The sequence below is a fragment of the Eleginops maclovinus genome, chromosome 2 (genome assembly GCF_036324505.1).
Source record: "Eleginops maclovinus isolate JMC-PN-2008 ecotype Puerto Natales chromosome 2, JC_Emac_rtc_rv5, whole genome shotgun sequence".
NCBI lineage: Eukaryota > Metazoa > Chordata > Actinopteri > Perciformes > Eleginopidae > Eleginops > Eleginops maclovinus.
In genome coordinates this window covers 5,984,457-6,012,280 of record NC_086350.1, presented here as the reverse complement: position 1 = coordinate 6,012,280, position 27,824 = coordinate 5,984,457, and the positions used below count along the sequence as shown (strand labels likewise).

Below are 27,824 nucleotides of genomic sequence, written 5' to 3'. Positions count from 1 at the left end.
TATGCATCAGAGTATCAGCAGTCCTTGCCTAAGTGCTGGAAAGGAATTATAAATGAAACATAAGGAGAGAGTCTACCCAAGGTGGGGTAATTTGATTTATCTTTTATTATTCTTCCATCCTCTGGTGTTATCATGGTTTCTTCTCCAAAATAGGAAATGAGATAAATATTGATGTCCTTTACAGGAAATGCAGGCAGGCATTTGTGAGATGCGTCTATCAGTCTTTCCATAGCGAGAGTGTGGATGTGGGTGTAAACTAACCCCTTTCGAAATCCCTCAGAATAAGTTTCCCTGCCTTAAGGCTTTCTCCCTTTCTCTGTCTCTTTTGTCCTCTTCTGTGTGGCTTCCTGTCAATCTTCCATTGCTTCATCCTCTCTCCTCTGCTTCCCTCCTACTCCACCTTCCACTAGCCCCTCTCTCTTATTCTCCTCATTGCTTTCAGTAACAGCATTAGCGTCCCTCCTCTCTTTCTCTGTCCCTCTTGTGTTCCAACATATCTCACTCTCTCCTCTCCAACAATCTCTCTTTACTCCCTTCCCTGTAGAGTTCACAGAGACAAGAGAGGGAGATGAACACAGAATTAATAACAAGACAGCAGTAGAGATAAAAGGAATGAAGCTAATCCAGAATGCAGAGGGGACCAAAATAGCAACATCGATTTTACCTCATGCTAGCAGCTGACAAAGTGAACAAAAAAGGGGAAAAAAATGGCAAGTATTGGATTAATATTCTATATTCCAAAGGATAATAATGATACATATATAAACAAATGATTCAAATAATTCAAAAGCTTTCTCTTCAAGCATCCACGTGATCTGCAAGTCAGCCATCTCACCGTCTAATGATCTCTTTAGAAGTCTGAGCTGTTATCAAAAGGCCCCATCAGGTAATCAGACACATCAACATGGAGGGAAGTTGCAATACCTTACCCCCACCCCCCTCTTTAGCTGAGGAGAGCTCTGCAAGAATATGTGTGCAGACAAGCATACAAAGAAAATATAACTCCCACCTTGTTTCATCACACTTACGAGCACACACACACATTCGGTTCAAGTCACACATTATTTTGCTCTCTTCTCCAGAAGGCAGCACACACATGAAGTTAAGCATGATGAATCCAGCCATTCCTAATATGCTGCAGAATTGTTATCTACCTTGGTATTAAAACCTCCCTGTCCATGTTTACAAATGGCCAAAATAAACACCATCACTATCATGTAGACTCTGCAAAGTTATCTCTAAGGGATAGGAGCTGAAAATAACAGCAGATCAATAGCAAATACCAAGTGGAGCAGTTTTCCCTCCAGCCTCTGAAAGCATGAGCAACACTGCTGGTGTCGGCACACATTTCTGTTCCCTGTGTCTGTCCCTGCACTCTCTCACACAACCCCAGCCAGCCCTTCTTCATTACCCCCCACCCTCTCTTTTCTTGTCCTAAATAGCTTACTCTGCTTCATTTAACTGCTCCACTATCCCATAATGTGTACTGCTTGCACCTGTCAATATGTTATGAGCAGCAAATCAGGTAGGAAGTGCAAGAAAAGAAGACAGATGTATAAAAAAAAGAGAGTGGGAGAAGGACAGAGAAGGAAAGACATCCTTACCAGCGCTGTAACGATGGAAATCCAGAAATTGCTTGCTTCCTTCCACGGAGGCTTCTCATTAAATCCAAGATACTGGGGAAAGGATTGAAGATTCCATCGAGGTGCTGCCCCGAGAGGAGGAAAATGAGATTCTTTAATAGCAGGATTTTAGAGGGTTGTTAAAAAAGTCTGGTAAATATGCATAAGGAGAAGGATTTGATATCCAAGTCCAGAGCACTTTAGGAGTCCTTCCAGTCAGCTGCGAAGCCACACGTGTACACTCAGTGACACATGCGGTTCACACGGAAAGCCACACACATACGCACACACACATAGGAAGGATACATCCTCTGTGAGACTCAGCTTGGCTGAACGGAAGGATGGAGACAGAGAGAAAGAGACACAGCGGTATGGAGGGGATCTGGAGAAGGGTAAGGTGGAGGGAGGAGCCGCAGTATGTGATGAGAGATTGAGAGAGGGGAGGGAGGATGAAGAGGGGAGGAGAGAGTCTCTCCATCCCTCCTTATTACTCCCTAAATTTGGGCTGCAGTGTGATATGCTAAAATGAAACAGTGGGAGGTATTAACATATTTTTTTGTACCGTTTTTCACAGTGGAATACAAGGGTAAAAGACATATATGCTGTTACAATCACATCACTTTGTGTATCAAAATGCTGAGTAATGCCCCCTTCCTCTTGCACAAAGCCAAACAGATAAATAAGATGGGAAGATGGCTGAGAAAGATGAGAAGGAAGCAGGTTGATGCACTGGGCAGAAAGCCCAGGTCCTAACACATCCCGGTAGTTTATCAACTTGGTGCATATCGACTAACTTTGCGAACAACAATCACAGCACCCCTTCTAACTGTGCCAGCTGCTAGCTATCATCAGATATGAACTTAAAATTAAAACGATAAAAAAGAAAGTTAAAGTCCCCCTCTCTCCATCCCTCCCCCTCTCTCATCTCCCTCTACCCCCGCTCCCATCTCTCCCCTGACCTCTCCGCCCTCCGTCCCACCCACCTTTCCCCACAGCCTCAATGGAAATGTACCGGGACATCAATCCCCCTCCCTCACACACCCGTCCCTCATCCAGCACCAGTCACTTTCTATTCTCCGCTGCTACTGAAAATGTACTTTGCACAAAGTATTTTTTGCACTAAAGCACTACTTGCACTACCGTCAAACTGTGTTGATGGTGTCGAACATATATTACTTGGTTTTTTTTGTGTACCCCTTTTTACCCCCCCCCCCCCCCTTTTTTCTACGCTCTTATCTTTTCATGTTCTATCTTCTTGTTTGTATTTGCACTGTGGGGCTGCCAGAAACGGTATTTCAATGTTCTGTATGTATAACACATGTGGAAACTTTGACAATAAAGTGGACTTTGACTTTGAAAGTCAGTTCAGCTTTCTGTGCCAAAGTACTTTCGGAAACGACTCTTGTAAAAGGGAAATATATTAATCTTTGGGTCATTGCCCTAACAAGGATATCTCCTCCAGCATAACCAACCAACCACGCACATTACCAAATGTTCTCGCCAATACTTCCTTTGAAAAGCACAGCGGCATCCCTTGGCTGACATGACTCACTCTATATAATCCTACACTGATGATTCATGCTCTAAATCGGCGTACACTGCTGGGCAGGGGTTAAGAGTATGTGTGGCATGAGCGGTCAGGACACCCCACTGCGCTCAGCTTACAGACGGGATTAAGAATCAGTGGTGGATGGCTCGGAAGCTCCGGGGATATCTCTCTCCTCGGTTGAGCCATGGATGCCCTTCAGTTGTTTAGGCTCTTGGTTGGCCTCAGAGGATGACAGTTCAACACACAGCTGACTTCAATGTTATCACTTCATGTGTGCATGCTACCAGTAATGGATTATTAAAACATATTTCCATTTTTTCTTCCATAAGATTCCACATAAATAGACTTGTGTGTGTGATCTCATTGACGTTAGTCTCACACTTGGGTCAATAAAAGATATAACCCTTGCTGGCAGTTGAACAAATAACCGTCAGATTGCAACGCCAGTGGCTCCATAAGGCTGCTCTTCAGACACGGTAGTGCTTTTAGCTTAATGCTAACATCAGCATGCTAACCTTCTCACAATGACAAAGCTAACCTGCTATTATTAATAACATGATATAAAAGAGCTGAAGCAGATAGACATCACATTTTATATTGATAGTATTACAAGTATTGCCATTTTGGTTATTTAAATCATGAACTGTAATGATAAAAGTGTATATTAAAGGTTAAGGGATAATGGAAATTGATGGCATAGACACCTGGCAACATGTTATGGCTTTGTTATATCTACTGTAAATGAGATTATTGTATTTTGAGTTATGTAAAAATATGCAGGGTCTGATAATTTGCAAAAAGAAACCCCAAATGTTAAGATATATCTATATACAATCATTTCTTCTGTATCAAAAGTAACAACTGATCACAAAATAAGACATATACACTATGTTTGCAATACATTCCATAAAGCAAAGATTTTGTTTTTGATCTGGACATGACATGCATGTAAATTGCAGTGATGTGTGACATTATTTGTCAGTGGTGTTGCTGTGTGTGTTGATGTTGATGATTCAGAAGTGTCTGAAATGTGTTCAGAATAGTGAGTGAGTGCATAAGGGAGAGATTACAGACACAGTGACAAGTAAAAGAGCGTATTATATTATGTCAATATATCTCTTCAAACGAGGCTGCTGGAGGAATAGGAAAACTTTTCATTTCAATATCTGCAGAGTCCCTATAGTTCTCATATACTTTAAGCATGTGAACATTTCTGTGCACCATACACGTATCTTATCATCTTGAAATATAGTAAGATACTAATTTGCGACGCGACAGCAATATAGAAAAAGGTTAATGGTGTGATCAATCCTTTTTATCACTTCTGTGAGGAGACATTTGATCCCTGTGATAAGTTAACATATACTAATAACTTCAAATATTTTGAGCTCTGTACGCTAATTGACAGTATTATAGGGGAATATATACAGTTTGCTCGCGTTTCAAGGTTTTATTGTCATATGCACAGCATATACAACATATATGTTGGCAATGAAAATCTTATGTCCCATGCTCCTCCAACAACTCAACATACATGGTGCAAATAAGATAAATAAAATAGTGCAAAAAGAGAGAAGAATATTTACAATAACAACAATAGAGATTTAAGGATGTGAAATACATACATATGTGGAATACATTGAAAGTATTTAAATACACTGTACAGTAATTTAAATACTTTACACTGTTGAAAAAAATAATCTGTAGTACTATCTGGAAAGCATGAGATTTGATGATTGTCATTATTATTACAGTGATTGCGTATTTGTGTGTGAAGCCAAAACTGAATGTCCTAAGCTTGGATATTGGATTGATGGTGAGCAGTATTTCAGGGCAAGGCCTGCATGCATACTGCCACTGAGGGACCTACACCTATGGCAGTGAAGAATGGCAATATTTTTCTCCTTTTGCAATTTTTTTTTAACCAAATTTACAGTGAATACCCACAGCGACGAAATGTTGCACCTGCAGCTTCGGTGGGAGGAAAACAGATGCTTTTGCAGCAGGGTTGTTGAAAAGGGTTATAAAAAAAAGCATACATTATTAAGTAGTTCCTCCAGAAAAGCCTGGACTTTTTGTCCATCCACACAGAAGACAGTCACAGCTTTCCCTGCCATCCTGGCGTTGGTTCCTGTCAATGTTTAGCATAGGCAGTGTGGTTCTCTGGGGAATGCAGGAACAAAATTGTAGCTTTGTGCATGACAGTATTCCTCCCATCTCAACACCACAGTGACCCCAAGAGGTGTTCAGCCACCTAATTTCCCAATGGATCACGCAGACCAGACAGTGTAGCATATGCATGCATGCGTGCATCATGGAAATGGTGGGATTGATGCATCCATGCGGGAGCTTCGAAGCGGTTATAAATTGCTTACATTCGGGCAATTTATTGTGAATCCTCTGCAGACATGAAAAGGAAAGCCCACTCCTTTCAATTACCAGCAACATTGCACATGACAGTTGATATTGTACATAACATAAATTGGGTATTGTAGTTGTTTGTTTACTTCCCTAACATAGTGTCATCACTTTGTAACACCCGTGCTTCTAATGGTCCAAGACATTGTACGTGATAGGCTAAGGGGTGGGACATCTTGAAACTATTGACCAACCACAACATGGCCGGCCACCTTACCAATCAGAGCAGACTGGACTGGTGTGAGAGAAATAAAGACCTTTTTGAATATTAAACTTGTAAACACGCAACAGTAGTGGCACAAAATACAAATATGAACCTGAAAATGAGCAATTACGTAAAAAACGAAATCAAAGTAATCGGAGACGTCGTATAAAATGGTTATTTTGTTATTTTTTGTAAAAAAAAATGAAATGAAATTGGTATTGTGTGTTCTTTAATTGTTTTAGGGATTAGTTTTATCGTACAGAAACTTCAGCAGACTATTACATTTTCAGTAAAGGTGCACCTTCTTAAATTCCTTGATACAATTGTATTGTTATATTCCTTTGTGCTTATACAGCAGTTTTCCCAGAAAATATAATTACCACCTACATATCGGCTTGTTCCCTTTTGTAAACTCTATTTGTATTACTTTAGTCAGCAATGACATTGTTCTTAGATTGAAAAAAAGCTCCCGCATACACACTTGACTTAAATCAAGTTTGCCTGGTAAAACTCTCATATCAAAAGGACTTTGAGAGTTGTATACTATTTTGCAAGTTTACAAAGGACCTTATTTCAAATGTTGAGCTCCTCGTCCCTCTCTTAAGCACCTGTCTCATGAAATGGATGTGCAAAGTGTTTTTCTGCTCATTGTTTCTTAGATTTAAATAAGAGCCAGGCACAGCCCTTCCTATCCTATAATGAGCATGAGATCCATGGACAATGGGAACGCTGTGTCGCTAATCCAGCAAAAGAGCCAAAATCCCACCATGCAATGGAGTTGGTAATTACATTCTCAAATTGGCAGTAGCCGCTTTCTATTCAATCAAACTGGCCGACTACCTTTTGTCTATAAATACAAGTCAGAGTTATAAGGGTTGACTTTCTTTATGTATTTATGTTGCGTAACCATTAAAAGAATGGAACAGAACACACAAAGTGTCTGTCAATTATACAAACAAACAAGACTCATACATTAGCGTTGGTTTATCTTGCTAACTGAGTCTACCTTGTGATTATAGCAACCAAAGAAAACATTGCATTTAGACTTTATTCTAATTGAATTGTTTACTGGTGCCTAAGAACAAGTAAATGATGTACATCGTCACCAGCAGCAAACAAACAAATCAAATGGAACCAGTATCATGTAGTTGTGTTGGAAACTTCTGATGCAATGGAGACGAAACTCAGAGAGACACGGGAGAGCAGGAACTTGATGGCAAAACACAGTTGGATTTATTCAGAGTTGCGGCCGGAGAATTGACAAGACAATATTGTAGACACGAGTTGCCACAGCGGTTGCCAAACCATTTCTGAAGATCTCGAAAATAGGAAGAAGTTTTAACTAGTTCCAAATGGGTCATCAACATGCTTCAAACGCCAGACTAAACAAGCGCGGAGAATACGTCTAACTATAATTGTCATCTAGGTCACAAAAAAGGTGTTTACTGGAGCATCTGGGGCCAGATAAACTGGAGCTAGGCTGTCCCTAAATAATAAAGCCAATCTTAGGTCAGCTTGAGCTTGTACCCACTGTGGGAACAACAAGGCTTCGGAAGCCCAGGCTGCCCTTCCTTAATGCAGATAACAGCATCTGCAAGGCCGAAGAACTATGCCATGGCAATACAGACAGAAGAAGGAGAACATGATGAACCAGGTCAAAGGTTAAACACCTAAGCAAAATATTCCCTAACAGTTGTGACACAGTTATCTCCTCTAGGCCAATTAACAATTTGAGTTTTTAAACTTCCATCCATTTTTCTATTTTAAGGTACAGAGCTGGATAGAAGCAACCTGTAGCATATGGTAGCTGTCCATTGATAGAATCTGTCTATAAGGTAGCCAATGAAGGCAGAGGATAAATATAGAAGGGTAGCTTTTCAGTGCTTAATGTCTGAAATCACTTCAAGACTTGGAAGAAGCATTTCCAAATTTGGCTAATGTGTCTAATCTTAAAGTGGAAGAAAATGTTCTGTCCTTCACCGTCTAAATGCATTTTTATTCTGGTAACTAAGGGCTCTTTGAATAATGTGTTAACATCACACAGAAGTGACAGCCCTATTCATATTAAGAATGTAAGCCGTGCTTCTGTTTTATTTTTTTAAGAAGTCCTGCTTTTCTTTATTAGCTTCGTTTAGACGTGTCAGTTAGCAAATGTTCTTGATGTATCCCAAACTTAATACAAAAACAATTTTCCACTGTGATTTCCTGAGCAGAATTTGACTTTCGATTGAATTTTGGATGCAATAATCATAGCCGTAGCTCCGTCTCTTTGAGCCATGCATTAGTTTACTGTTGCATTGTGTGAAAACAAGCTGTGTTCCAGACATCTGGCCTGGCTAATTCCTGTGTCAGTGGCTGTGTCCTCCTCTCAGCCCCCACTCATTAGCTTGACCTCTTACCCTGCAGTTTTAATAATCCGCAATATTACAACCTCTAGTGACCCATGCATATTTATAAAGCCCTCATTATGCCATCACTCAAAGTAATCATTATCCTGGGGCCCATTATAGCTGATTTTTTTTGAGGCGCAATCTACTGCAGGACTGTTTTCCAATAGACATCGCAGAAGCTCATGTGCTTGGCGGACTTTTACACCTTCGAGAATCCCGGGGATCACAGGTGGCACTGAAGAATAACAGAGGATAAGCCTTGAATATATTGCTGTACATAAACAAGCACCATATAATATTAAAATCAAATGGCCTAAAGGGCAAAGCGGACACAATCATTTTGCCAGCTGGTATGACTCAAAACCGAAAGAAGAGGTTGGCTATAAACCTCTGTAATTTCACCTCCCTGCCTTCAAGGACTCCGTCAGCGAGTCTTTCGCATACTTTCCAGCTCAATAGCTACACTAACAACCCTTGCTCCCTGCGCTGCTTTTATGTTAGTTTTATTTGCTTTTAGCTGCGTATTGATTGCTCCTGTTCCTACTGCTGTCTGTAAGTCTACGATACGAGGTCTGCTGTTGTTCTCCAGATCTATCCCAGCGCTCATATTGTTTGTATTGGTATCCGTGTGCATTGTCTGATTATAACCCTCATTTGAGTGTGCTCTGCTGTGCTGCTCGCAGCTGTGCGACTGTTTGCCTGCTGTTACTGATTCTGCCTCTCTTGTCCTTTCCTCTGTTGTTATACTTTGTGTTCTTTGTTTGTTCCCTGGCATCGACTTTCAATGTTGAAAGCTACTTTTATTTTGTGACCCCCCCTGCCTCTTTGTTTCACAACAAGGGGTGTGTTTCTGAATGTTGCTGACATGAACCAATGTGTTTGATTAATTAGTCAATTCAGATTTGTAGTTATGGTTGAAATGGGTGTTTGGAAAATGTTTTGACGACACCACAGCTAATCAAGCCACCCTACTGTAAGCCTAAACACTTACGATTATAGTGAATAAATTACCTGTTCAATCCTGTGTTTCACTTGTATTGCTGTTGCTGCACCTCAATTTCCATTTACTTATCAACTAGAACATAATGAGTAATCAATGCAATTATTTGAGCTCATTTGGGCGCAATGGAACACTGCGGATGCCATTAGGAGAACGTTGGGTGGGGGGTGGATGAACACAACATTTTCCCGAATAAATATCTATTTATCCATCCTACAATATGCGTCTCATTGAGTACTGTCACGAAATAAGGACTGTTTTAGCAAAAATAACAAAAAGGTATCTAAATGAAGTTACCAACTGCAGCTTTAAACGTAGGTGTTGCACAACTCGCTATAGGAGGCAATGTACGATTACAATCACCAGCTAATATTCAGCTTAAACAACAGAATACAGATGAGATATTTACTTATGTATTTTGATAAAGCCTGATGTTATTTCCCTTGTGCCAGTGTTTCACCTTTGTGGTCTGAATTTCCAAGTTATTTCTGACCGTGCTTGTCTTATTTCGCAGTCGTTAATGAATATTATAACTTCAGTATGACATTTACTTAACCATTTTATTCACAGAGGCTTTAACCAATTATTTGATAAGAAATTACTCACAGTAAGAGTTCTAGGAAATGCCTGAATTGTGCCAAAACAGCCTTTTTAATAGGGTGTGTTATATTCTGAATGATTACATGTAACTATACTTGGGTACAACTTGTGCTCAGAGAAGATAGAACAAGATTATATATGTTAGATTTTAAAGGTGCCATAGAAAGCATCTATCTGGTATTTTAAATTGTTCTCTGATGTCTACAAAGAAGGTCTATAACTTTGGTTGATCCTAAAAATGTCCAGATGCGGTTTTACAGGCCCATTGACAACCCTATGATTTGGTGCATGAAATGAAACAAGCTGAATTGCCTTATTTGGGGCTCATTTAAATAATTATGACGAGCTCTGCTCTGATTGGCTGGTTTACAAGGAGCGCTCATGGCTGCCTCAGAGCCCACAGAAGGAAGTGAAGTTCGCGAAAGTGTGAGTGATGAACCATGGAGGCTATTGGCATCCAACCTTACATGTTTGAGCCTTTATCGGAGGAGGAAACCGATGAATTTTAAGAACAGCCAGTGGGTCGGAGATTGAAGAGCAACGTTACGGAGTGGTAAGTGTTAGCGTTAGTTTTTCCAGCAGGTGGTGTACGCAAATGTTGAGGCTGGACTACCGTGTGTGACGTCAGACACAGGAATTGTTGTAATTCGCCCGTTTAACCGCTGTGATATGCATATTCATGATTTGCAAGTGAAGGAGGAAACGATGGTGTTTGAGGTTCACGGTATGTCAGTTCAATGTAGCGAACTCTCCTTATTCAACTATGCCAAGGTAAATACAGTTTTCCATTCTATAGCACCTTTAACGTTACGTCACGCCTTACAGATTCATACAGGAAAACACAAACACATGAAAAAAAAGAGGATACCATAGTGGCCAGCTACATCCTCTGGAAAGATGGCTGATACCCAAAAACAAGTGCCTTTCCTTCTGGATTCAATTTTTCATTAATTTACTCTGGTTTTGTCAGGAAAGCTCTTGAGGGTATTACCTGCTTCACAATAGAGTGGCTGATTAAATGAAAAGTGGCAGTGTGACAGACAATGGTACATTGTGCATTCAGTGACACAGTGGAGGTATAGTGGTTATTTTGGACATGTAACCTTCAGTCTGTACCAAGGTTGTTTTTCTCACATAAAAGAGAGAAGTGGGACAAAGCTTCACCAGTAGTGATGACGTTTAATTCAATAACTTGAATAATGGTCAAGTTTCTCATCGACTTCGGCGTGAATACATTTTTATTTTTTGTCTTTATTGTTATTTTTGAGTCTCCTTATCAAGCTGAGTAAATTGCATCTTTGAAGCCAGATCACTGCAGTTTTTGAATTTTGTTCCACTGATATTTTGTATTTATACATAGCCTTTTATTTCAGGATTGTTGTAGGTTATTTGAATCTCTGCATGTATATCTTTAAACCTAGTGGGTGAAGCTTTAGTTTTTCATGCATAACCACAATGCCAGAAATCCTATTGAACTTTACATTTCCATAAACATTAATCCAGCAAAAAGAACTCTTTGTATTTGTCACAGGGCAGAGTTTTCTTTAGAGGAAAAAGGAAGATATTAAGCTGTCACATAGCCCGCAAAGTCATGTTCACCCTTGTCAGCCAGTTATCATTGTCCAGCAATTTGTTTGCTGGTGTGAAATGTGGGCCTCCTGCAGTGGGAACTTCCTCCTACTCTTCAATTTTGCTCCAAAGAATGTAACAATATTCGACCTGCAATGCCCTCCCATGAATATTTGAAAGGAAACCGCATGAATGTTGAAAAGATTATTAAAAAGTTAAAACCCCATCCCACTGTTGGTGGTTCAGAAGTTTTACTGTGTGCATGAAGAATGTCCTTTGCATTATTTAAAATATGCCGTCTTATAATTCTGTGCATTGGGACAAAATAAGTGGCCTGTACTGCAAATTAAATACGACTCTAGCCTTGAGCATTCACATTAGATACTTATTCTGTTCTTAAATGCGCACACACAGAGAGGTGAAACAGGGACTATGGGTAAGAGAGGGGACAACAATCGCCCATGACATGAAGTCATCATTTAATTTTTACGTAAAAGTTTTTATTTAATTTATTTCCTTTTTTTTATTTATTCCAATTTTTTATTTGATTTAATTTAATTTATTTATCTTAAATTTTATTTTATTCTAAAATGAAACAACTGTCAAATCCCCCACAGTAAATAAAGCTTAATTAAGGTGCCATACTGGATTGGATTTCAGGGCATTGCAGGTAATTGCAGGTTTCAAATATCTGTATAAATCCCCCTAAAAGCAAGAATATACAATATTATACACTAAAAGCATTGTTTACAGATACAGAGTGTTGCTATGGCTTACTGCTTGCTGTTCCTGCTAAAGGATCCTTCTTGTCCAGTTTTAATTGAATTTGCTTTGCATTGATAATGATGATGTGACCGTCACTATGGCAACTCCCTGATCCTCTTTAATATGCTCGCAGCCTGTGATAGCGGAGTTGTGGTATATCCATAGGAAGATTGGAGGCACTATGGCAACACTTTTTTTTCCCTTCTTTCATTTCCCTGCTATCAGCCCTCAAGAGGGAAGGAGTCGTATAGCAATAATGAGACTTCTAGATGCTATCACACAACTCATCATGATTTCACTTCCTTTACATCGGGGTAGCTTTATCTACCGTACATATGATATGATAAGATGTACCTAGGACATATCAACATCTATGTTTCGTTGTTAGATATTATTTGCTAACGTTGGTCCTGAATTGTTTCATATTTTTCAACCTATATACTTTATTGTTGCCTTTTCCTTGTTACATTCTCCTAAATATTATTCTTTTAATTGAATTTCTCTTATATTAATCCTCATATTTTCCCACCTTTTATGCCTAATTTCGATTCAGGTGTATTTACCATGTACTATTTTCATTTAACACATTGTATTTTTTACTAAAGAGCCATTCCTATTTCTACCATTCACATTCATCTTCTTAAACACTTCTGGTGTCTGTTTCAAATATTTTACTGAACATATTCTTTAAAAGTATTTTGCTTACTCCTGCATTTGTTTGGTTACTTTTTAAGAATAATGTGACCCACAGACCAGGAACACTTTCCCCCAGAGCAATAAGGTAGACCGTAGCAGTGGGACTTTCAAGGTCAAAGCGAAATTTATTCTGGAAATTGATAGCCTATTCAAATAAATCCAAGAGGACACCAAGGAAGAGGGTGAGAAAATATAAGGTGTGTACTTTTGCTGGAGCAGCTCCCAAACTCTGAAGGGAAAACCTATAGGTGGGTGCATAGGTTATTCAGTTCCACATCACGGTTTAAAGTCCAAATTCTCCCACAGTTATTGAATCTTAACAAGGTGATGAAATCAGACTTTCGTCAGTCGTTGGCTGCAGTAAAATATCAGATTGAACGCAACAGAAAGTTTGAGAGACCTAGATTAGATATTTTTACTGGAGTAGCAGCATTATTCAGAGAGCTTTTTGAAGAGGGCTGGTTAATGTCGCGCCAGTGTTCATTCTGCTGCACCAGAGCCAGAGGCTGTCTGCCTCTGGAGAGTCTAAGGGTGTGTGTGTGTGTGTGTGTGTGTGGGTGTGTGTGCACGTGTATGTTTCAAAAGAGATGTACTGAGCCGCAACCTGGAGCCATTCCAGATTATCCCTCTCTGAGCTTCAGTACCCCTGTGTGTGTGGCACATGCACACACACACACAGCAGCACCCAACATGAATGGATCCAAATTAATGGATGAATGGTTTTGACTGATCCTTTTCCGGGTTCATAAGTTCTCTTGTTTGTTATAAAATGTGTTAAATCAAAAGTGAAACTTGTGCTTCATCTTACTATTCCTTCGAGCAGTAAAACACCCACATTACCATGCAGTATTTTTCAATTGAGAACACGTTGGGTTGATGTAATTCCTAAAATGTCAGCTTAATGATACATTAAAATACAAATGTATATTACATCTGAGAGCCACAAATACATTTGGAACTTTTTTCAATTGGTTTAATAGCAATGACTTAATATTTTGTTTGCACAGTTAAGAAGCATGAAGAGAGCATTTCACAGAAGGTGAAATAGGTGAATCCCCCTGGATATCTGATTGTTACGTAATTCCATATCACTGACTACAGCCAAAGAGACCTGTCAGAATGAGGATAAAGTCAGCTTATTCTTAAAGGCACCATTCCCTTTAATGCTTACAGTGATAACTGAAGGTTACTCGCTCAATGGAGCTGCCATGATAATTGACATTTAGTGATGAAATGCCCCGCACAATGAATGCTAAAAGGGGAACTAATTACTGCCTATCCAAGTGTCAATAGCGTCTTCTGCTCTCTTCTAAATGTCAGTTTTACATTGAAATGCTGGAGGCATGGCTGCCAAGCAATAATGGCTGGTCAATGACAGCTACTAGCTTCGGAACACACTCCGAGACAGGATGTGACGAACATTGTGATAGCTCTCATCCATGCTGCTGCTTGTCCTTAAACCTGCAAGGACATTTTCACACTTTGAAACCTCCGAATGATCACCTACTGTCAGATGGCATGATTACTTTGCAGTGTCTGAATAGAAGAAGTGGATGTGTTTACGTTGAAATCACCCATTGGTTTGTTGACTATTGGTTTTAAACCTCGAGTTTGACCGTTTTTCATTTAGTTTCTCATGGCCGTGGCCACCCTTGGTACAACCTAACACTTAACAAATACATTTTAAAAGCCTTTAATTACCTTTCATGAGCTGAAAGGGGTTCAGGAACTAAGAGGAAGACATCCGGAGCTGGACAACAAAGGGTAGCGATCTGTCAATCATAAGGTCACGTCAGTTTTACTCAAGACGACTTGAAAATACTAAAAGCATTGTGATAAAGAAGACTAATACTTCATCTGAATGAAGTTTCATGTGGACATGAAGCTCCGTACTGTTTGTAAGGTATGTTCACCACCAAATTATATTTTTTTACCTGTGCTTGCAGATGAAAGCTTACCATCATTTTTGCCAATCCTTCATATCTGACTGTCACCATCGCCGCTCTGTTAGGTTTGTCTCCAATTTGACCCTTACACAGAGCTGCAACCGCTAAGGTCCTGCTACTCATTACCAGTTGCAACACGGGGTCGAAACCACTGTGGTCCTGGTGATGGAAGGTCAAGGCTAATCACAGCAACGTAGCAATCATGTCAGCTGAGGGAGGTGTTGAATGTCAGAGCTCATTATACTACCAATGACATTGAAGGCAAGTTAGCCATTGCATGATTACTAAATCTCAGAGGGAGCGTGGGGAACTTTAGATGCTGTGAGCTCAATATACCAATCATTAAGGAACCCGTGTGAGTGCTACAGAGACAGGGAGGGTCTAAATAAAGACTTTTTCAGACGTACACTTCAGGTTGTTATTGCTCTGGCTCTCAAATTGTAAAACATCTTAATTTGTAAACGTATTAGATCTTGAAACCCCACATTTAGAAACTTCCCTTACAGTAATTACATATGAAGTAGCTTTAGAATTAAATGTGCAAGTTCTGCGTTCTGGCCTTTTCGCATCAACATTTTCTTTACTTTTGTGATGTTGAAGGGGACCTATTATGCCTTCTGGACTTTTCTCTTTCCTTGTGTGTGTTATAAAGGTTCCATTGCATGTTAATTGTAAAGGTTGAAATCCCGAAGTTCATGCCACAAGGAGTTTCTCTCCAACACACTCCCCCACTGCCTGAAACGATTGCACTCCTTTGTTCACTTCCATAACAATATCAGATCCCTGTATCATAACCAGGCCAGCCAACCAATCAGAGCAGTCTGGGTTGTGGTTGCAGACAGAGGGTGAAAAGAGTTGCTGCAGCACAGGCAGTGTGAGAACAATAAAGCCCTTTCTGAATGTTAAAGGATGTAAATAAATGATGTCGCAGTAGAGGCACAACATACAAATATGAACCTCACATTGAGCTCAATAGCAATCCTTTAAAACTTGAACATTATTGAGATTATATTCTGTAAAAAGCAGATATATTAGCATTTATACATAAAGCATGAGCTCACTACACTGGGACTAGTGTTGAAATGTACTGGTTCCCACATTCTAAGAATACAATATCCCAAAAGTTTTTACAGGGTCAAGGTTTGTGGTTAATGTACTGTTGTGTTCACTCTTTCTGCAAAACATTAGCAGGCCACTGGAGGAGTAACAGTGTAACATTAAGGGATTGTTTGTCACTGCAACGTGAGAAGCCGTTTTGTTTGCAAAAGCTACAGCATCTCAGAACATGTTAAGAGCTAATGGCTGTTGACAGGTTTGAGAAGTAAGTAGTTATTATCTCCAACAACATTGCAGTTGGCTTGTTTGTAACTGCCATCAAATTGCTTTCCCATGTTGTATTGACTCGCATGCAGTCGACATGGCTTGCGGGTAAATAAAGAACAAGGCTGAGAAACATGGCATTCGTGCGAACAGACTGCTAATTTCTACAATCAGGATGGAAGAGACTCCCACGGGGTGTTTGTCTGTCGCTACGAGCAAAAGCAAATGACAGGGCCACCTGATGCAGTCCAATGCATCATGTCCCAATCAATTAGTAATGGCTCTGCAATTATGAGCCGTATAGAAAGTGACTGACGGAGGTTAAGTGTTACGTTACATGTCAATTGAGAATGGAGTGGGTTTTTTAATAGTGTTTTAATGCATTCTGGTGTAATGATCAGCTAGAGCCTGTGCTCACACAAAGTATTAAAGAAGACTTTCATGCTTATCAGTATAACTCATAAGGGCTTGGCATGTTGGTATGCAAATGGCTAAAGGCGCATATATGTAATCGTAATGGCCCTACTTTACGGCGCCTAATTGTTGTATCTGCCAGGAACATACACACATACTAAATAAAATAAATCTCAAGTGATTCTAGACACCACATCCTCACCCCTAGCCACTCTGCGTTAGTTACATAAAAGATTAAAGTACCATGCCGTGCACGGTTCAGCAAAAAGTCAGCATTGAAAATCGAATGGAAGACCTTGAGGCAGTGTGCCCGTATGGATACCGACAGATCCGACTTCACTGACTATTAAAAACACGGAAAATTGAAGCAACATCATAAAATATAAAGTTCTATCTTGCCTCTTCATCAGATGTTATTTTAGTCATGAACATACACACGCCATCTTTTTTATATACATCATTTGTGCTTCCTTGCTGTGGGTGTTTTGGATATTCAGGGATAAGGCACATGCTATTACTCTGCGTGTTTATAGATATCCATAGCGACAGATGTGTCCTGTTTACGGTGGGTATTACTAAAGGCATCCTGTTGTTTACTGGCTTATTAAAGCCCTCTACTTTATTATAAAGAACCCCCAACAGATGCAGTACAGTAGGTGTGAGACTTGTGAAGGGTAATCCTTTGAGAAGTGGCGTTGAAGTCAAAACAAAGACAAGAAGCGACACGACTTTAAAAGAACCTCGGAGTCGAGAGCTGTGATACGTTTCCCCAGGGCACAGTTATGACATCTGCCTTTCTTTTCCCAGCCTGTTAATAGGATAGCATATCTATTTAGCAGGGCTTATTACCACCACTATGAACAAATTACAGCGAGTACTTGCTATAATCTAGGTCATGATAACAATGATATTGTTCCCATTATATAAACAAGAACCCAGTATGCCTGTTACTGCTCTGTTTTGATAGGAAATGGAATGAGATTCAAGGAGCAAAATTGAGTAATCATGTAATGTCATGTCAGACTGTTCTGGGCACCTTGATTAATACAAAATATGCAGATTCAATCAGGGTAGATACATAGGTAGATAACAACATACTTAACGTCCCTTATTTCCAACGTTTATCAGTTGAATTATATATACCATATGTTGATATTCAACCCAAGGCCGCATGTGTCCTGGATCCTCGTAAATGTGACTATTGAAACAGAATACATTTCCAATCAGTCCTATAATACCATCAAAATGATCACCCTTGGGGATACTAATTAATGTGTGGACTTGTAATATAGCTGCAAGACTTGAAATAAATTCTAAAGATCAGCGATATTTAAGCATGACATTCCCAAAACATGGAAAAATGAATAGCTTTGAAGTGACATGTACTCCCTTATTGAATAGCAGCACAAACACAGTTTATACACACAGTATGTAACACTACAATGTACAACAATGTCATCTCAAGAGGAATACCTGTCCTGTGTAGAGTCTGTTTTTACATTTGTAATGTGCGAGTCAAATTTGCAAGGTGAGATCTTAAAGTAAGCCTGCATCAATTATTTGTTCACAATACAAATGACAAAACATAGCCTATCAGTCGGATTTCGACAAAGGGTTGGATAATCCATCCATAGTCTCATTCTGTTGGGGAAAATGTTAGATTTTATAGTTTCAATCTATAGTAAACACATAGAATCGGCTGAAACCCTCTTTATTAGTCACATACATGCACACAGCAAAGCATTTAACCCATCCTAGTACTAGGAGCAGTGGGCAGCTATTATGCAGCGCCCGGGGAGCAATGGGGAGGGGGGAATGGAGGTGTCCGGTGCCTTGCTCAAGGGCACCACAGCAGGGCATATGAGGTGAACTGGGACCTCTCCAAGTAGCAGTCCACTTTCCATATTTCAGGTCTGTTCGGGGACTTTAACCGGCGACCCTACGATTCCCAGTCCAAGCCCCTACTGACTGAGCCACTGCTGGACATTATAATAGTCATGCATTTCCAAGTTTACCTGGTATATTTGTTGTATGTCAGATGAGACATGACCAACGATGCTGAAAAATAAAAAACAGTTGACGTGATGAATTCTCTTTATTGTTCAGATGCAGGTTTCATTCACACCTCAAAACAAACAGCGTGGTTGTTACAGGATGCTATTCCCAAAAACTCATGAAGCTTGACTACATTTTCATTCCTAATTGGAGCAAATAATCACATAAAAGAAGTATTGAAATGTGTTCCCTTACATTTGGAATAGAATAAAACAAGGTAGAATAATGATTTCAACCCGTTGTAGTATTCTAAAACCTTGATACCGGGATTATAAAGAAAACATACCATGATATGAGGAGGCTAGATTTGTGTGATTGAGTTGTTTCTCAGATGTGTTTACGGATGATAACATGTCATTAGTGCATGGAAGGTCCCTCAGAAGACCCACCTCATTGCATATGAGACACATTCTTGAGTCGATTTATGTAACTTGTTGTAACGATGTTGTAATTAAGCTCAGCTCATAGGAGAAGCTGACATCTGGTTGTGAATGAGTTTGATAATGTTTTTATATTTGGGCATTGCCTACACATTTCAGCATCTGTGCTGTTTGCTAATTGCTGCCATCATCACAAATCAAACAGTAATTTAAAGTTAAGACAGCTGTAAAATTAGTGTTATATGGCATCATTGTTAAAGAATAAAAATGACATGCAGAATGTTTGGCGTATGGGATGTATGGGATGTATGGGATGTCAGATCAGCCACTGTTTTCATGCACAAACTGTTTACTAGATTTATTTAACTTTTGTGTTGCAAAAATTGGGACAGACTTATGTTAACATCGTTTAAGTATTTCACCTTGTGTCTATAGAGGTCAGATGGAAAATAAATATGTGTTTATACCCTTGTTGAGATCCAAATCACTGTTAATATCTGATATACATGAACTGCTAAGGACAGAGTAGTATTAAACGTTTCTGCATGACCTGAGAATATGTGTTTGCAAAAGGCTTTACCTTACTGTTTATGTTAGTTTAAAGAAATCTTGCTGATACCGGCTTTGCACCGGTGCAGAGCAGCTGATGACAGGGTCACTTTTAATGTGCCAGATGCTAGTTGCATGCTTAGCGTTTAAAAAAGCATTTAAAGCCATGGTCAAAGCTAAATCACGCTTTGATTAAATCATAAAATGTGTTCATGAGCTTTATCTTGCTGTGTGTCTCCACCTCCGCCATTTTATGAGCCAGCTGGTCCTATAACAGCAAAAGCAAGACCTTTATAGTTGCTATACTGAATGGAAATCCACCGAAGCCCTCATTGTTCATCAGGGCTCTATTAAGCTTACATAATGATGCAGAGAAAGCACCAAGGAAACATACCAAAAGAATATTATCATTCTTCACCGCCTCCCCTAGGAAGCCACACAATGCTTGTAAACCTCTGTGACTTCTCTCCGCCTCCTTAAGGGTAATGAGCCGGCCATAGAAATTAAAGGCCAATGAATTAGCCCTCGGCCTTGCTTTTAATCAAAAGTCAGATCAGCAGAAGATTGCTCATCACTACAAGTTTCTACGGGCTTAATTATATAGAACTTTGTTCATCCAACTGAACTCTGCCCCACCGCAAATTACACTGAAAAGAGATACTGAATTTACAGAGAGAGCTCCTTTGTGATTGTATCGCATAGTACCTGCTACAATAGCAATTCACCTTATTAAACTAATTTGTTAAAGTGTCTGAAGTCAATGGCATACATTAAAATTGACCTAAACTGCACCACGATCCTTTGAAATAAAACATAGTGAATCATGTTGAGTTAAACTTGATTTTTATCTGTACACCAATCTGACAGAACAGAGAACTGTTCGAGCAACGGTAAGAATATTAACATATATGCCGTTCCTGCTTACCTAATCTGGAGTTCTTTTCAAAGAAATGAGTAATTCACATTGGATGTGTTCACAGTCGTCTACATTAACAAAGTTAGCATCTCGAGTCTGCACTTCATGACTCAGTCTGGCGCTCTTCCAGGACACCACCATTAGCGTCACTGATGACATATAGATCCGCTGTGGTGGATTTAATTTGTAAAACAGAAGAAGCAACTGCAAAAAAACAACAATTAAATCATTCCACATCCAAAAACTCATATATTACCAGCACCATCCGGGATGCCATAAACACAAGCACTGCATCAAACAATTTAGGGCTGCAATCTCGAAGCATGGATGATTATAGAGCAGCAGCCTACAATTTCAGAAGAGCTGCAAAGGAGGCATAAAGACAATACAGTAAGAAAGTAACACTGCTATTCAAGATTGGCAGCCAAGACGTGGAAATGTCTGAAATACAATCAATCCATTCCACAGAAACCCCTCTAAAGTGTAAGTGCTCCTTTCACACGGCCCAATGTATCCACATACTTTGCGCAGCTCCTTTCTCTTCATGTGTGCAAGAAAACAAAACCAGCCTGACTGAATGACTGCCCAGTTGCACTCTTCTCTGTATTAATAAAGTGCTTTGAAAGCTCTTTGAGGATTACATCTGCTACTCTCTACCCAGAAAAAATGGACCCACTACAGTTTGTTTATCATCCCAACAGATTGGCAGAAGATGCCCTAAGAAACCCCCTCCACCCCACCCTCACCTGGACAAGAAAGGAGCAATGTTAGATTACTGATCATTGACTTTAGTTTATATAGTCCCCTCCGGACTCTTCACAAAGCTGAACGATCCCAGGATTAAATGCCCTCAATAGCTATGAGGCTACTTGACCTACTGACAACAAGATCCCAGGTGGCGAGGGTATGCCGGTTTTCTGGAAGACTGAGGAGCTGATGGTTGACTTTGGGGAAAGCTGGGAATTACGCCACCCTTGATATCAACATGTCCTTGATGGAGAGGGTTGAAAGCTTCAAGTACGTTGGATTCCACAACACCAGTGCTTGATCTGGCCTGAATGCTGACTCAAAGTGTCCTGCTGTGGAAAATCTTGACTTGGTAAAGAAACAGCACTGAAAATGACCTCAACGGCCATGAACATGCATAAGCTTTTCTGTCCTAACTTAAGGATACTTACTGCAGTCTATTCATAAGACCAGGAGAATAATCGAGGATTCAAATAACTCGGATAACAGCCTTCTTTCCTTGTTGAGGTTTGGCATAGAACACAGTTCCGGAACAAATTAAGAGACCACTCCAAATGTTTCTTAAATCTTTATCTCTACATGCATGGCAACCATTCCAGTGTCGGTTGAATTCCAACACAGAGACATGTTGTCAGTAGTTTATAGAATACAATAATAATGATTTTAAAAAAGTCAACCTATAAATAATAAAACAAGAGGAAATGATAATGCTGAAATGGTCTCTTGTTTTTTTCCGTGGCTGTATACAATTGGCAGGAGATATCTTGAGAGTGAGCTTCTCCCCTCCCACCACTGGGATCCTCCTCCAAAATCATACAAATAGACGTATATTTAATGATATTCCTATCTTACTTAATATCTGTTTAATGTAATGGTTAAAGGAACTAGTTGGACAAATTAATTGTAGCTTCCACGTCGAAAGGAAAAACTCAGTGGAAAGCTGACATGGTTAAGCCATCATTAACAGTGATTTCATGGTAAAGAGAAACCTTGCATTGGGCTGTTAGTTAAAGGTGTTTTAAGTGTTAATTTTAGGTGCGATACTTGCCATAAGAAAAACAATAATTCTTGCTCCGTGTGTAATTTAACACCGATGCAACCGAACAATCAGTGCTTAAATGTTAACAGTAAGGGTTGGCAGCGGGAGGCTGATTGTACAGTAGCGAACATATTTTACGACATGATTTATCTTATCTATTTAGTTCTAACAGCTGATTATTTGAGAGATCATTATGCTGAACAATGACAAACTGTCATGTTGAGGTTGGTCTTTGCGTTTGCAGCACACTATTAAATTGTAACTGGCATTTCCTTTCCTTTTTTTCCCCGGGCGACCAACTGGAGGGAAAAAAGCAACTCAATCTGAATGAAAGAACACATTCTATTCTTAACATTTGCATAACAATCCTTGGCCTTTCTCTGACATTTAATATAGCCTATGAATTATAATCAGCCCTAATAATGAGATGAGAAATACCAAGTGTGTCAGTAAAAGGTTTGCCCCAAATGAATCGCTAGCCCCCCGCCCATTCTTGAAATGTGGACTTGTACTCAGAGGTCCTAACGGCATTCAGACATTAATATATCAGCAAACAACTATTTGCTATGTAAACATAAAGGGGATTAATGGCATTTTGAGGAGAGATGAAGCCATTGTGAGTGTTTCAATCCGAGCTCCTCTATTTTTTGTTTTCGTCGCCCAGATAGCCACACATGCATGAGTGGCTGCGTTTGTGTCCCATTAGTTAGCTTGTGGCGACTACTCTGCACTGCAGCCCTACTGCCGTTTCTACTTTAAATGTCCAATTAGCATTGAGTTGTTTGAGTCTACTCAATGCCCTATTATGTTTTGGGGGGTTTTCCCTTCCCTGTATTGTGTTATATAGGTTTTCTGTGCATGTAAATGGTCTGCAAAAGGCTAAAATCCCCAGCCTGCACGAAATACAGACAGATCAATACTGGCACCATCAAGTGGCATACACGAATGTTAGTTCCTAGAGCAAGGGCCCTGCTCTGTCTGAATCGGTTTGAATGGGTGAATGATTTGTAGTATGTAAAGCACTTTGAGGGGGTCGTAAAGACTGGATAAAGCGCTATATAAGTACAGTCCAATTACCATTTACATTTGTGTTTGCAATATTATTGCTAATATGCTTTTGCATAGGCAATCTTTGGAAAGTATTCACAGCTGCAATGAGGCGAACATAACGTTGCTTTAAACTAAAACCTATTTTAAAAGAAAGTCAACATGCAAAGAACCTTGAAATGTAAGGCTTTTGATTCAATGTTATACTAACAAATATTTAGATACTTTATGTAATATAGTATAAGTCTTTCATTGAAAATGCCTTGAACTGATTTTTTATACAAAAGTAGCTGCACTTACACACAGTACTGTGTATGAACCCTTATATCAGACTGCAAAACCAGCACTCCTGGGACCAGTAAACCCTGACACCACAGAAAAACCTACAGAATTATCCTTTCTGGTCTTCCTCATACTTTCTGTTTGTGTTCTCGCCGCAGGCTCAGCAATCCATCTCTGCCGGCTTGTTCCACATGCAAACATAATCAGATCACAAAACAAATAGGCAAAGCTCTCCAAGAGCTTGTGTGTAATTGCATTAAATTTAATCGAAAAGCATCATTCTTTCATTTGCCGTTGTTGAAATAGTGTAGGGTCTGCATTTAGTGATTTTTACAGAACTGGTTCAGGGCAGTAGTTTTCTATCATTCAAGTCAAAATCTCACTTGTATTCATTACGTCTACAACAGATTATTAAAACACAAAGGGTCTGTCTTCCTGGAGAGCGACGTGATATTCTTCAAAAGTTGGATTGGTTTCACAGCATGATGAAAAAGGCTGGGAGCTTTTTCTCCCTCATGATCATAGGAAATAATACCTGCTTGCATGGATTACAGAAATAACAAAGGCAGTTTGCACATGTCTTACCTGTAAAAACTGGCTTCATGAATTGTGATGCTTTGGAGAACACTTAAAGATACAGCTGGTAAAACAGCGATGGAAAAACAAGTATCGATATAAAGTAGTTATCTTACTCTGGTAATACATTCTTTGTATTATATGTGTTGGATTTAGGGGAACAACTTAAGTTAAAGAAACTGTTTTAAAATTGTCAGTTTTGGCCCCGGCCGTGGCACAACTGACTGGGGCACCTGCACCATACGCCGGCGACCCGTGTTCGATTCCCAACCCGTGGTCCTTTCCGGATCCCATCCCGACTCTCTCTCCCACTTTCCTGTCACTCTCCACTGTCCTATCCGATTAAAGGCAAAAAGCCCCCAAAAAATATCTATAATAATAATAATTGAGTCAGTTCAACATTTGTTTGAGCTGGGTTTTTTTTTTTACATTTTTCACATATCAGTCTCTGAGCTTTATTCACTTTTTGAGTGATATGGATGAAAAGACTCAACCGTTACCTTTCATGGTGTCGTTTTAGTTGTTTGCTTTTCAAATGAAAAAGCCACTTTCAAGGTGTCGGGATTCATAATGCGATCGTCGAGTTGAATAATCAGGTTTATTGGGTGATCCGGCATACTAACGAACAATTTCTTAAATAAAATAAAAGGTATGTCTCCGTTTCAAAACTATCCCAAAAAGAACATGGTCAAACAGATTACACGGCATCCCGTCTAAAGTCACCCAGCTGTGTCTGAAGGGCACACAGACATTTGCACAAATATAGATTATTAAATAGCTTATTTGATAATATTCTAAACAGTATTGTGGCTCACTAAAATCAATCTAAATGTTCTAAACTCAAACGGCTATAACAAATGGCATTGCTTGAAAAAATCCAACATATCAATCCTTCTTTGGCGAATCATGCAAGATCCAAATGAGACACTGATCTTTGAAAAAGTAATAGTAGAAGTTATTGTTCATCCATCAGATATATAAAAAAACCCCACAGTTTTGTTAAATCCAATAAAGCAAAAGAGAAAACTAAATAAATACTGAATTTGGAATTAAAGTCAATTCTCAAAGTACATCCAAAGTGCTTGTGTGCGTATCACCGACTCACTGACGTTCGTTTATGTTCAAGGTCGGCTGTGAGGTAACACCAACCTGCGACCTTCCAGCCGGAGAACAGTTCCTGTCATCCTCAGAAATATGAGGCCATACTTTATCAGGGCCTGACAACAATTTGGCTCTTAGTCAGACTGTTAGGAAAGCACTGCAGAAACTCTTCCTCTATCCTTTTATTAACAATATTTTTCTTCTATTTACATAATCTTAAATCTGGAGTGCTGAACTTTTGTTTTCGCCCTCTGGCAGTGAAAATGATTTCCATTAGGGTGAAACCATGGCAGATGTTTTTGGAATAAATGCTAAAGAACAGACTCAGTTTTCAGAGGAAGGATTAAAGTAAGGGAAGGGAAGATGTGGCAAGCTCACCTGCCAGCATACATTTGCAAGCACAGGAAATTTGACATGGACGCCAGACACAACAACTCCAGTATACAGCGAATTACAGAGAGCTTTACCTGGCAACAACAGGCATTCATTTATGTGTAAATATCCTGAACTCCAGCTATAATAATGTATTATTTGGACACTCAGTTATTTACTTTGGCCATGACAACACTTGATTTGATGACAGATATGCTGTTGTTCAGGTGTGATGTACAGTATGTTAACATGAGTGTGTGAATGTGTTAAAACCAGGACTGAAATACACTGAAACACAATAGACATAGGACGAAAGGCTATCTCATCACTCATCATAAAACCTCCAGGCACCTTTCCTCTCCGCTCATCGGAACTAATCCTTTTCATCCTATCATTGCATTGTCATTCATTTATTTATGATATATAAATGCAGGGTGAATATCCCCATGCACATTGTAGGATATGAGATGGACTGTGGCACTGTGTCACTCTCAGTAGGTAACTTCATAATCAGCCGGAGGAACAGATTGCTCACTTACATTTCTGTCTTGTCATCATTTCCGGCTGCTGAAAGAATTGGCTGATCTTAGCACTGTTGGCAACCAAAGTCCAGCCAATTTGTCAAACTTTCTAACAGTGTGTACAGGCATATTAAATACCCTTACTAATATGGAAATTAAACCTTCTGTCGCAATATTTTTAAGGCTTACAATCTGCATTTAACCTGCCACACTCTTGACCTGTACCTTACATAGAAAAAAGACAGCAGTAGCTTTTATGACTACATCGAAGCTTATTAGTGTTCATTTTCTCTAATCATATCGTAATGTGTGTTGTCGAGAAAAACTCTGCGATTTTTCGTTCCAGTGTTAAGAGATAGTGATTAATTAAATGTACCCATTTGCAAAATAGCACTATATCACTTCATTTCTGCAATTGCAATGCAGAAACAACTGGTAATAGGCCTCTGTGCAACTTAAATTACTCATTCATTCCTCATAAGAATCACCTTAGGTGCATTTCTGGTGGATCAATTGGAGTTTAATATGTTTTCATATTAGTAGCTCTTACAGCTATCACTGTTCAGCAGGCTAGGGAAATATGTTTCATGCCTAAACAGCAGCTCCCTGTTTATCTGCAGCACAAATAATGGTATGATAGTTAATCAGAAATTGAAATCAGCAACATTGTGTTGTGTTTAGGGACAGGAGTAAACCTGTCACTGGGTAAACAATACCAAGTTTATAAAACAGAGCAGAGCAGGCATGTACTGTCAGCATCTGACTATGATAGATGAGACCTCTTGTAAGGTGTACTCTCCTGCATATTTCTCTTAACCCGCTGACATTTACATGGCTACTAACAGCACATTATAGATCAGACGTTGGTTATTTACACTTACATATGAAGGCTTTGGATCGGCCTTCGTAGTTCCACTGGTTTTTATTTCATGGCTTGGAAGATGGTTATTTAAAGAACATGAATACAGACATTCAGTTTGTAACTTTTCAGCAGTGAAATGGTTAAATAATCACCCCTTCAATGTGCTCATGTTTTATTCATGTAAGATCATTTATAATTGGTTTACGTTGTAAAGAAATTCTTAAAATCAAACGTGTACTCATGTCTTACTTGAGGTACATATAAGTTTGACCTTATTATATGATAAATAACAATGACCTACTCACAAATACTTATTTAACTCAATTTCATTGTTTTTTTCTCCATACCTATAAGGTAATCGGAGCGTTTGGCTTTGGACTCATGTCACATTACACATTGAAAGTACACAAGACAAATTGCCCATTCACTCGAGTCCTTGTTCTTGGTTACATTGGCCGTGAGGGAGTGTAGATCGAAGAAGACAGTGACACAACAGGGACACCAAAAGGAGGTGTTACTAGAATAAATAAACAAATGATCCCTCACGTTCATCCCACCTATTCACTCTGTCATTTACTTCCTGTGAGTCCTAACCAGGTGCAGGGCTGTGTGATTCCAATGACGTACAGTAACAATGCCATAGGGATAAATTAGCCATATATGTATATTCAACAACTACTTATATTAACAGATAATCTAGTGTGTATTTAGTCTGCAGGAGGCCCATGTTGGAGCCCTTTTACTTTGGAACATTATGGTTTGAATATTTGGCTTATTAATATAAGGCTTTAAATGAAACTTTTAGCTAGTTGTTTTTGTGAGTCACACTAGGGTTTAATAGATGTTAATTTAGATGTTTTATACGCTAATTAAAGTCTCCTAT

The 27,824-nt window shown here is 39.3% G+C and overlaps 1 protein-coding gene and 1 long non-coding RNA gene across 2 annotated transcripts in view; one reads left to right on the top strand and one right to left on the bottom strand.

Annotated features, from left to right (window-relative positions):
* The window catches only part of lingo1a (leucine rich repeat and Ig domain containing 1a), a 102,370-nt gene extending 100,424 nt beyond the window's left edge, over positions 1-1,946 (bottom strand). Inside the window, exon 1 of the mRNA XM_063898773.1 lies at positions 1,605-1,946. The gene's annotated coding sequence lies outside the window, so the exon portion shown is untranslated. The remainder of the gene's footprint in view (positions 1-1,604) is intronic.
* The window catches only part of LOC134876067 (uncharacterized), a 297,182-nt gene that overhangs the window by 233,674 nt on the left and 35,684 nt on the right, over positions 1-27,824 (top strand). The window lies entirely within an intron of this gene.